A 13,036-nucleotide genomic window follows, 5' to 3' on the forward strand; every position below is an offset into this window, starting at 1 on the left:
AGGAATCCAACTTACAAGGGATGTAAAGGACCTCTTCAAGGAGAACTACAAACCACTGCTCAGTGAAATAAAAGAGGACACAAACAAATGGAAGAACATACCATGCTCACGGATAGGAAGAATCAATATCGTGAAAATGGCCATACTGCCCAAGGTAATTTATAGATTCAATGCCATCCCCATCAAGCTACCAATGAGTTTCTTCACAGAATTGGAAAAAACTGCTTTAAAGTTCATATGGAACCAAAAAAGAGCCCGCATCTCCAAGACAATCCTAAGTCAAAAGAACAAAGCTGGAGGCATCACGCTACCTGACTTCAAACTATACTACAAGGCTACAGTAACCAAAACAGCATGGTACTGGTACCAAAACAGAGATATAGACCAATGGAACAGAACAGAGTCCTCAGAAATAATACCACACATCTACAGCCATCTGATCTTTGACAAACCTGAGAAAAACAAGAAATGGGGAAAGGATTCCCTATTTAATAAATGGTGCTGGGAAAATTGGCTAGCCATAAGTAGAAAGCTGAAACTGGATCCTTTCCTTACTCCTTATATGAAAATTAATTCAAGATGGATTAGAGACTTAAATGTTAGACCTAATACCATAAAAATCCTAGAGGAAAACCTAGGTAGTACCATTCAGGACATAGGCATGGGCAAAGACTTCATGTCTAAAACACCAAAAGCAACGGCAGCAAAAGCCAAAATTGACAAATGGGATCTCATTAAACTAAAGAGCTTCTGCACAGCAAAAGAAACTACCATCAGAGTGAACAGGCAACCTACAGAATGGGAGAAAATTTTTGCAATCTACTCATCTGACAAAGGGCTAATATCCAGAACCTACAAAGAACTCAAACAAATTTACAAGAAAAAAACAAACAACCCCATCAAAAAGTGGGCAAAGGATATGAATAGACATTTCTCAAAAGAAGACATTCATACAGCCAACAAACACATGAAAAAATGCTCATCATCACTGGCCATCAGAGAAATGCAAATCAAAACCACAATGAGATACCATCTCACACCAGTTAGAATGGCGATCATTAAAAAGTCAGGAAACAACAGGTGCTGGAGAGGATGTGGAGAAATAGGAACACTTTTACACTGTTGGTGGGATTGTAAACTAGTTCAACCATTATGGAAAACAGTATGGCGATTCCTCAAGGATCTAGAACTAGATGTACCATATGACCCAGCCATCCCATTACTGGGGATATACCCAAAGGATTATAAATTATGCTGCTATAAAGACACATACACACGTATGTTTATTGCAGCACTATTCACAATAGCAAAGACTTGGAATCAACCCAAATGTCCATCAGTGACAGATTGGATTAAGAAAATGTGGCACATATACACCATGGAATACTATGCAGCCATAAAAAAGGATGAGTTTGCGTCCTTTGTAGGGACATGGATGCAGCTGGAAACCATCATTCTTAGCAAACTATCACAAGAACAGAAAACCAAACACCGCATGTTCTCACTCATAGGTGGGAACTGAACAACGAGATCACTTGGACTCAGGAAGGGGAACATCACACACCGGGGCCTATCATGGGGAGGGGGGAGAGGGGAGGGATTGCATTGGGAGTTATACCTGATGTAAATGACGAGTTGATGGGTGCAGCAGACTAACATGGCACAAGTATACATATGTAACAAACCTGCATGTTATGCACATGTACCCTACAACTTAAAGTATAATAATAATAAATAAATTTAAAAAAAAAAAAAAAAAAGCAGAGGGCTTAGACTCTAGTCTTAAATAACCATGACACAGCTTGTGAAGTTGAGTTTATTATTTGACCATTATAGTTGTCATATTCCATTATGTAAAAGGAGTCAAATAACAAGACTTTTAAGTTAGTAAAAAGACATGCCAATCATGGTGATAACTCATTCCTATCTAAGGGAATGCCCCCTGAAGTCCCTTCTATGGATAACTGTCTCTGTTCACACCCCCTGCTGAAAGAACAGCGTAATAGCCTTGATTTCCAGCACGGAGCAGGCTAACATTTCCTACCCCTATGCTTGTCCACCACAAGTGCTATAGATAGAGCAACCAACTTATATACAAACCGGTGGAGTGTGAGATATCTTGGTAGGAAAAGTTCCACTCAGAGTCAGACCCTCATTCTTGGAAATGTGTACTGCAAACTCAGATTAAATCTGGCAGTTGATACCTTGATTTTTATCTATAAGCACACACTCTGTTTACCACCAACGGCTGGTAGCACTACTGCCCCCATTGTAGCCATCAGCGTGTCTTCTGTGAATTATTCCATTATCTTCTGCCCTTGCCTCAACTAGATTTATTTTTAGCATAGCAGCCAGAATGTAATTCCTTTGTTCAATACCTTCCCGCTCGTCTCAAAGTAAGCCAGAGCATTTAAGATAGTTTGCAAGGCCCTCCACAACCTGGATCCCTGCCTTACCTATTTAACCTCACTTCCAACTACTGCTGCCCTCCCTGCTCATTCACTCCAGCCACTCTGGCCTCTGTTTTTCTCCTTGATATTCCCACCATTTGCTCCCATGTAAGCACCTTCACATTCATTTTTAGTTTCCTTTACAATGTTCTTCTCTGACATATCTGCATGACTCACTCTCTTGCCTCCTAAATGTCTTTGTCAAATTTCACCTTCTCAGGAAGACCTCTGACCGCTCTGTTAAAAACTGTAAACACCCATCCCCACCCAAGTTGCTTCTCATCCACTGTCCCTGCTTGACTTGTCTCTATTGTGTGGATTATCCTCTAATCTAGTAGGTTATTTACTGTCTATATCTCCTACCTAGAATGCAAAGTCTCTGTAGGCAGTGCTTATTGTCTGTTCATGACATCAATGTATCACTAGCATGGCAGACATTGTTGTTACACAATAAATATGTGTTAGATGTTGGTTGAATAAGCGAATAAATAAGTGAATGAAAGGTGCAATGAGAAGCCAAAAGACCAGTCATGAAAGGCTATTACTGAGTGATTGAGTTCAGCAAATAGAATCTACCAGACAGAATCTATGGCTATGGAGAGTAGATCTAAAGTATAGAATAAAGAAGCAGGTGAAAAAAACTGGAACAACCACATGTCTTGGAGGGAGGAAGCACAGATTCGTGTTTTAAAATTCAAGGAATCACCTTGCACTCCAATTTTTGTGTGACCCAGCCTGCTATACGGAAACACCACTAAGACTTCAGATCAATCATAGTTACTCTTTTTTTTTTTTTTTTGAGAGGGAGTCTGGCACTGTCGCCCAGGCTGGAGTGCAGTGGCCGGATCTCAGCTCACTGCAAGCTCCGCCTCCCAGGTTTACGCCATTCTCCTGCCTCAGCCTCCCTATAGCTGGGCCTACAGGCGCCCGCCACCTCGCCCGGCTATTTTTTTTGTATTTTTTAGTAGAGACGGGGTTTCACTGTGTTAGCCAGGATGGTCTCGATCTCCTGACCTCGTGATCCGCCCGTCTCGGCCTCCCAAAGTGCTGGGATTACAGGCTTGAGCCACCGCGCCCGGCCCATAGTTACTCTTAAACTCCATCCTCTGCCTCAAGAGTCTACCTTAGATTCAGTCTTTGTTTGTAATACTGAAGCCCAAATAAGCCTTTGTTTGTCAACAGTTCTGAATTGTTTTGGCAGGCATAATGTTTTACGTGGCACCTGCAGGTATACCAACTCATTAACTCATTGACTATTCCTAGAAATGTTTCATCATAAACATTGTTATGACCATTTTACAAGAATCAGAATCTCCAAGAAGGTAAGTCATTTATCAGAGTCCCACATGGTGTTGCAGCAGGCCTGAGATTACAGTGCAAATTTTCTGACCTCAAGATCATGGTCTTGGCTGTTTTTCTACACCACAGTGCCTCTTCATGGTTTTGTAGGTAACCTTTGTCTTCAAAGGTGCAACCATATATTGTCTATATGTATCCTTCTTATGATTCTGAAGCTCTTACAATTCTTGTGTCCTCACCTAGCATTACCTTTCAGAAACATTTAATTTGCTACCTTAATTTTTGATGGAACCACAGAGCTAGGGAAACATAAATACCTTTGTTCCTTCTTTTGTCTTCTGAAGATACTGCTTTGCTTTTCTGCCCCAACCCATATCTTCCAGTAAGTAACAAGCAACATCACGGCTAGCGATATATCAGGACATTCAGGAGCCAATTACACAGGGATGAAACAGGCACTTGACAGGCAAGAGCACCCTTCTGGCCTTGATGGACAGCTGATCAGCAATTAAAGGGATGACTTATGGCTTAAAGGAAAGAGTGCTACATATCTCATGAGCACATACATATCTATACATATAAAATACATCTTTCCAAAATCTCTGAATCACACAAGTATTGTCTTGGACTTCATTCTTCATACATACATTAGCTAATATAAATAGCTTGCCCAACAGCACACAGATAATCAGGATTCTGTTTCCTAATCTGCTCAATTGTTCTTTTCTGGTCAGATGTTGCCTCTTGACTTTTGAAGATAAAACTCAGTTTTTGGCCTTATTTCCAAGACTCACCATGGTCTGAACATATCCTTCCTCTGTATCCCAGGCTAGAAGCCACTTCTTACCTGAAGGCTTTCACTGTTGTCATCCCTTTTATTTGATGCCTTCCTTTTATGAGTTCATGTTGCATTGTAATACCTCATTGCAATAATTACCATAGTCTGGAGGGTTGTAATTGTGATAGTGTTTCTCTGATTTTTCTGATTCCTACTGGAAAGAGTCAAAGCTTTTCAACAAGAACATTGACTAGGAGGGGCCAGAATCTACGACTTTCCCCCTCTGACTAGTATTCTTTCTATTTTTAACATTCTCCTGGATTCTTGAAGCTTTCTGAATACATGGAATAGTGGAAAAACCTAATAAGACTCCTGCTATTCATAATTTACCTTAGCTTACCTAATGACTTTGAGCCAAAGGTAATCAGTAGAATTAAGTAGAAACATAATCTCCCCTCATAAACCTTTAAGTATTCAAACAACCAAGCCCCAGAAGATATTTCTACCAGATTTGTCAACTGGGAGAGATTAAACAAAGAAGCAACAACCACCACAACAAAACCCAGCAATTATAATTCAGGCTTGAGAGCAGCTTTTCCAGTTGGGTTTAGTGCCAGTCCTCATTGTGTTCTCCTTGGTGGGGCCACCTAATTCTCGCCTCTGTTTGCCCATGTCTTCACCAGCCACACTCAGGTATAAGGAATGGATGAGCTTTCAACCAGTGGCTTTGCCCTTCAGGAGCTAGGCAGAACAGCATCACTCCTAAACTAGCAAAGCTACAGAGTATGGACTTCCATGTTTGCCCCTGGTAAGCAAACTTAAACATGATGATATTTCTCAAATATGCTTACTTTCTTTTTCTTGAACCTACTGTATATGCAACACTTTGCATATGCCAATCACACCATGAAGCTTTATTTACATTATTTCATTTATACTTATGCCAGTGAGACAGGCATTGACCAGGAAATGTTAAGCCCAACCAATGAACTAGGCTGTCTGCCCCTGGAGTCCACGCTCTTGGTCCTCAGAATTGGATGGCAGCCATGAACTCCAGCTGGTTTGGCTGAATCCATGGTCTTTGTTTTTAACAAACCTGGTTTTGCTCTACCAAGCTCTTATCCTAATGCAAGGAGTCACAATGGTAGTCTCTATTCCACAGGGAACAGATTGCTCAGAATTTGGATTCTTCTGTCCTCTTTTGCTAATACTTCTGATAATGTATCTCTTTAGAGACATATTACTGCTCCAATAGATGCCTAAATTGCAGTGTTCATGTAGGCATTGTGATTTGGATTGTCACCCTTCATCTTTCCACCATGCTTACCTTATTCCATAGCACACATCATGGCCCAGACAATATCTTAGTTCCCTCTTCTGGTCTCTGCATTATTGTACTATTACACTCCATCATGGATATACCCAGAAAATGGGTTTGAAAATCTGGGGTGGGTCAGCTTTCAATTTTGTCTTTACTTTTTTGGCTGATGTTTTCTGAACCTTCTCTTCCTTCCATGAGTGTCTAGACCTGTCCGTGGGCTGGTGGATAGCATTGCTCTCTCTGAAAATGGCATAGAACCATCAAAGCCAAAGGGGAGGGGATTAGTTTACAATGCTAATCAGACAGAAGCATTTACCAAAGTGGTTATAAACATGACCTCTGGGCTCATATTACCTGCATTCAAAACCAGGCACTACCATTTACCACCTGACTAAAGGAGGCAGGCTATTTTATTTTTGTGAGCCCTAGAACCTATACCTGCAAAGTCAAGATTGTAATATCTCCTGGGGTTGCTAGTGGAATGCAATGAGTTAAATCTTGTAAAATGCTTCATATGTTGTTTGGCTCATGCAGGCCCTTCAGCATCATTGCTGTACATGTTATAGAAGCAGATGTGAAAAGCCAGGTCCCAGGACCAGGGATTAGAGGACTGAAGATCTGGGTGCTAGGAGCATGGAAGCATGTATGTGAGACATGGGAGGACTTTCTTGGACCCCATGATTTCACAGTAGTATTCTCTGTGAAATTCCCACAAGATGTGTGAAAGAGTTGACTTCATTTAAAGGGCCAGAGGCAGTATGGTAGTCATCATAAATAATATCAATTTCCAAGTTACTTTCACCAAATAACAAAAAAAGCAGAAATATTTCTCCTGAATAATTTAGAATATTGAGACAAGAAAAGATCAGGGAACAGAAGGGTGATTTGCTCAATCACTCACTTGTTTTTGCTTGGAAAAACTGATCTCCTAAAATTAATATTTGCATGAAAACAATTTTTAGTTAATGTAATATTTGCTAAACACAAAAGGACATATGAAATGTATATATACATTCAGAAGCATAATAATAAAAGAAACACTTCAATCTACTGCCCAACTTAAGATCTAAACTGCAATGACAGTTTCTGTTTGAAATACCTGAGTATGTCCCATTCTGATCCTTTCTTCCTGCCTCCTCCTCAAAAATAAATTTTGTCCTGAAATTTTTGTTTGATTTTCTTGCACATATAAAATGTAGTTTATCACAATGTACATGCCTCTGAGCATATTATTTAGCTTTGCTAATTTGTTAACTTTTTAAAAATGCTATTGCATTGTAAGTAGTCTTAACAATTGGTTTTATTTTGATTCAACATGTTATGTTTAAAATTCATCTATATCATTTATACCTATAATATATTCATTTTCACTACTATAGAACCTTCCATTGTGTGGAGTCATTTAAAAGAATATTCATGATCACAAGATTTTTAAGAGGACAGTCTCAATTTATTCATCTCACCCAAATTTTTACAATGACTTATATGTTGTTTTTTATTTCTTCCAGATTCTTTCACCTCTAAACCAACTTTCATAATAGGTGCCAGAGTTCTTCCTGAATATGAGAATTCTATTAACATTTCCCCACTTAAAAGTCTCAGTGGTTTCTTTCCGCCCCCAGTATAAAATCCAAGCCACTGGACCTACCTTCCTGACTCATCATAGTCCCACTCCGATATTCCTTTCAGGTTCGTCTTTGATTATAAATTCTGTCTATCCCATCTTCTTCTGACACACTCTTTGTTTGCCTAGACCATCAGAAATACCACCACTCCCTAAAAGCACCTGCATTCCTTCTGTGCATGCAGTTTCCTTTGCAAAAAAAGGGTTTCTCTTATCTTTGCTGAAAAAATAAAGTAATAGATATCATTTAAGACCTGGTTTTAAAATTACCTGGATCTCAGAAAAAAAAGGAACAAATTATTCCGTACACTTTGCACCCATAACATTTAATTAATTTTTTATTTATTACTTCTGTCTTTTTATATTAATAAAGAGATACATCATATCTTGAAGACAGAAAGCTTCATTGAGTCAAGGACCACATCCCTTTTATGGTTGTTTCCTCCCACCACCGCATTCTCACTCTACACATGGCTGTACTCCAGTAGAAAGTTTAGGCCTGATACCTAGAACAGGACAGGTCTGAAAACAGTTGCCCAACTGACTAGGGACAAGAGACTTGAAACTCCATCTTGAGGTCCATGTTTAGAAATCACTAGGATCTTTCTGATGACTGCATAGCAAATTGGATTTAACTTTTCAATTTTGCATTATTCTTATGTTATTGGGATTATGATGAATAATAAGATAATAACAGCAATTAGCCTCTGAATGACTAATAGTCCATCAAATTGATTTTGAACAAACAATTTGAACATCTTCCCTCAGCTAAAGTAGAATAGGGTGGGGCAGAGAGTGTTCCATGAATATTCCTGAGAATGAAAATGGGAAAATTATGTCCAATGACCACTGAGCATAGTATGGAAACTTCCTAGGATTGGGAATGGGGGAAGGTGCAATTTAATAATTGAAGCTTGCTTTCTGATGAAAAGTTGAAGTGTCAACAGAGTATGTTTCAAAAATGTGCTATGTTAATTACTTAAATCTTAGTGGAGTTCTCAACATGAAACTAGCATTGCATATTATATTTTCAGTTCTTCCCAATCCACCAAAACTTACTGAATCTGTAGTGGGCCTGAAGTTCAATGTTTGATCATGGCCACAGATTATTAGAGGCATCGAGCAGAAATGTCTTCAAGGGCCAACTTAGGTCTCCACATTGAGACTGCTTCCCCACTGCAGTGGCACCTGCATCCCCACTCTGACTACTACTTCATCACCATAGAAGTGGATCTCACCTAACTTCAGGCCACTGGGAATAAAGACTTTCGTTTTTGTCTAGAGTTTAAATAGGATAGGGTAGGAGGAGGAAAACGGTAGCAAATGGAAGAGTAAGATGCTATCATTTGAATGCAGAGATGTAATGCAGAGATTTTCTTCCTGTTAGTAAAATCTCTGCATTCATCTATGAGGTTCACACTTTTGGTTAGTCTTTTACTTTATTCTGCAGATTTTGGATATTTCTTCACATGCTTTCACAGTTTCTTCCATTCCTTGCTGCTTCTGACTGGATTTATTATTATTTCTAGTCTTAAGTCAATGCACAGGATGCAGCCTTTTATTAAGAAGCAAGGAGAAAGGTAGTATCATTGAAATATTTAATTCATTGCACAAAACATAAGAATGAGTTATGAAGAATACTAACAAATAGGTATAGCACTGAGGATCAGTTAGGGAGACAGGCACAAACATAAAAATCTATAACAAGTTCTATACACAAAGTTATGTAAGAGCTTCAAAAAGTAATTGATTTTTGTCAAATAGTATTTGAAGAAGACTCCTTAGAGGACAAGGCATTTGATCTTGGTTACAGGAATTGTTCAGACCCAGATGTTCACTGAGCTTTCCTGAGCTTTGAGATCTTCATAAGATTGCTTCAGGTCCCAAATTTTGTCACCTTTGGAATTCTAAACTCTCATGAGATATCTTCAAGTTTCTGAGGAGGTTTATGGTTTAAATTCATAGCTTAGATATGTATGAGTCATCTCTGTGTCCCATGCATTATTCACCATACCCAGAGACTGCTCTGAGCTGAGTCAAATTAACATTTGTCTTTGCATTTTTTCACTTATATATACACACACGTATTCACATACACTACACATATTTCATGTTTATTCTTTTGTTATTATTATTATTATTATACTTTAAGTTCTGGGACACATGTGCAGAATATGCAGGTTTGTTACATAGGTATACATGTGCCATGGTGATTTGCTGCACCCGTCAACCTGTCATCTAGGCTTTAGGTCCCACATGCATTAGATATTTGTTCTAATGCTCTTCTTCCCCTTACCCCCTAGCCCCCGCCAAGCCCCAGTATGTGATATTCCCCTCCCTGTGTCCATGTATTCTCATTGTTCAACTTCCACTTATGAGTGAGAACATGCAGTATTTGGTTTTCTGTTCCCGTGTTAGTTTGCTGAGAATGATGGTTTCCAGCTTCATCCATGTCCCTGCAGATAATGTGAACTCATTCTTTTTATGGCTGCATAGTATTCTGTGGAGTGTATCTGCCACATTTTCTTTATCCAGTCTATCATTGATGGACATTTGGGTTAGTTCCAAGTCTTTGCTGTTGTGAATAGTGCTGCAATAAACATATGTGTGCTTGTGTCTTTACAGCAGAATAATTTATAATCCTCTGGGTATATACGTAGTAATGGGATTGCTGGATCAAATGGTACTTCTGGTTCTAGATCCTTGAGGAATCGCCACACTGTCTTCTACAATGGTTGAACTAATTTGCATCCCCACCAACATTGTAAAAGTGTTCCTATTTCTCCACATCCTTTCCATTATCTGTTGTTTCCTGACTTTATAATGATCACCATTCTAACTGCCATGAGACGGTAACTACTTGTGGTTTTGATTTGCATTTCTCAAATGACCAGCGATGATGAGCTTTTTTTCATGTTTGCTGGCCACATATATGTCTTCTTTTGAGAAGTGTCTGTTCATATCCTTCACTCACATTTTGATTGGGTTGTTTGTTTTTTTCTTGTAAATTTGTTTAAGTCCTCTGTAGATTCTGGATATTAGACTTCTGTCAGATGGATAGATTGTAAAAATTTTCTCCCATTCTGTAGGTTGCCTGTTCACTCTGATGATAGTTTCTTTTGCTGTGCAGAAATTCTTTAGTTTAATTAGATCCCATTTGTTGATTTGGGGTTTTGTTGCAATTGTTTTTGGTATTTTAGTCATGAAGTCTTTGCCCATGTCTATGTCCTGAATGGTATTGCCTAGGTTTTCTTCTAGGGTTTTTATGGTTTTAGGTTTTATGTCTAAGTCCTTAATCCATCTTGAGTTAATTTTTGTATAAGGTGTAAGGAAGGGGTCCAGTTTCAGTTTTCTGCATATGGCTAGTCAATTTTCCCAGAACCATTTATTAAACAGGGAATCCTTTCCCTATTGCTTGTTTTTATCAGGTTTGTTGAAGATCAGATGGTTGTAGACGTGTGGTGTTATTTCTGAGGTCTCTGTTCTATTCCATTGGTCTGTGTATCTGTTTTGGTACCATTACCATGCTGTTTTGGTTACTGTAGCCTTTCAGTGTAGTTTGAAGTCAGGTAGTCTGATGCCTCCAGTTTTGTTCTTTTTGCTTAGATTGTCTTGGCTATGTGGGCTCTTTTTTGGTTCCATAAGAAATTTAAAGTAGTTTTTTCTAGTTCTGTGAAGAAAGTCAATGGTAGCTTGATAGGAATAGCATTGAATCTGTAAATTACTTTGGGCAGTATGGCTGCCATTTTCACGATAACAATTCTTCCTATCCGTGAGCATGGAATTTTTTCCCATATGTTTGTGTCCTCTCTTATTTCCTTGAGCAGGGATAGATGCAGAAAAGGCCTTCAATAAAATTCAACACCCCTTCATTCTAAAACACTCAATAAATTAGGCATTGATGGAACATATCCCAAAATAATAAGAGCTATTTATGACAAACCCATAGTCAATATCACACTGAATGGGCAAAAGCTGGAAGTATTCCCTTTGAAAGCCAGCACAAGACAAGGATGCCCTCTTTCACCATTCCTATTCAACATAGTATTGGAAATTCTGCCCAGGACAATCAGACAAAAGAAAGAAATGAAGGGTTTTCAGATAGGAAGAGAGGAAATCAAATTGTCACTATTTGCAGATGACATGATTGTATATTTAGAAAACCCCATTGTCCTCAGTCCCAAAACTCCTTAAGCTGATAAGCAACTTCAGCAAAGTATCAGGAAGTAAAATCAATGTGCAAAACTCACAAGCATTCCTATACACCAATATTAGACAAACAGAGCCAAATAATGAGTGAACTCCAGTTCACAATTGCTGAAAAGAAAATAAAACACCTAGGAATACAGCGCACAAGGAACGTATATTCTTTATACACAGAATATTTAGTGCAAAATTTCAGGAGCTAAGGAAGAGTTTTAGATCACAATAATTCAAACCACTTGTATTAGTCTGTTCTCACACTGCTAATAAAGATACACCCTAGACTGGGTAATTTATAGAGTACAGAGGTTTAATAGACTCACAGTTCCACAGGCTTCACAATCATGGCAGAGGGCAAAGCAGAAGCAAAGACATATCTTAGATGGTGGCAGGCAAGAGGGAGCTTGTGCAGGTGAACGCCCCTTTAAAAAACCATCAGATCTCTTGAGACTTATTCACTACCACAAGAACAGTGTGGGAGAAACCACTCCCATGATTCAATCATCTCCACCTGGTCCTGCCCTTGACACATGAGGGTTATTACAATTCAAGGTGAGATTTAGATGGGGGCACAGCCAAACCACATCACCAACCAAAACATTATTACATATTCTTGTTTATAAGAGCCCCTTTGTTGCTTGATTGAGGATTTTTCATGGCTGCTTCATCCTCCAAGGTATCCAGGCCTCGCATTATCTTATTACCCTTCTTGCTTCTTTCTATTCCATGATTCTTCCAGACACCATCCCTCCCAGATTCCTTCACAAACTTCAAAATCAAATTTATTCAATTTTTCAAGATAATTTAGCTTTTCCCCACCCATGCTCCTGACTCAGCTCCATGCCCACCTTTGGCTATACAAATTTGTTAAATAATATCTGTCCTGCTTTGAACATGTTTATGATTTATAGGCTAATTATTATTTCATTGGATACGCTAGAGTAAAGGTGTTCAAGAAAAAGTAATGTAACTGGAAAGTCTTTACAAGTATTAATTTTTACTTAACTAGGAACTCATCAAATTTCTTCTTTGGACCCTGAACTAGTGCCTCCCCGGCATACCCTCCTGGATATAAGCCCTGTCCTGCTTTAAACAGTACTACATTTACAGCAAAGAAAGGCATAAAGTGATTCTGAACTAGGGAAAAAAATACAAAATTTACACATGCATAATTAGTACCTCATCCCACAACCCCTGGCACAACACATACACACAGCCTGAGACTACATAACATCCTGTAGATTGGGGCAAAATGAGAAAGGAGGAGCAGTGGGATGTGCCATCAAAAGGAGATTGCCCTGTTTTGCCTGAGATGGAGCACTTGCCACCAGCACAGGGATGGGTGTGGACTAAAGACCATC

Source organism: Papio anubis, chromosome 13 (genome assembly GCF_008728515.1).
Source record: "Papio anubis isolate 15944 chromosome 13, Panubis1.0, whole genome shotgun sequence".
NCBI classification, from domain to species: Eukaryota; Metazoa; Chordata; class Mammalia; order Primates; family Cercopithecidae; genus Papio; species Papio anubis.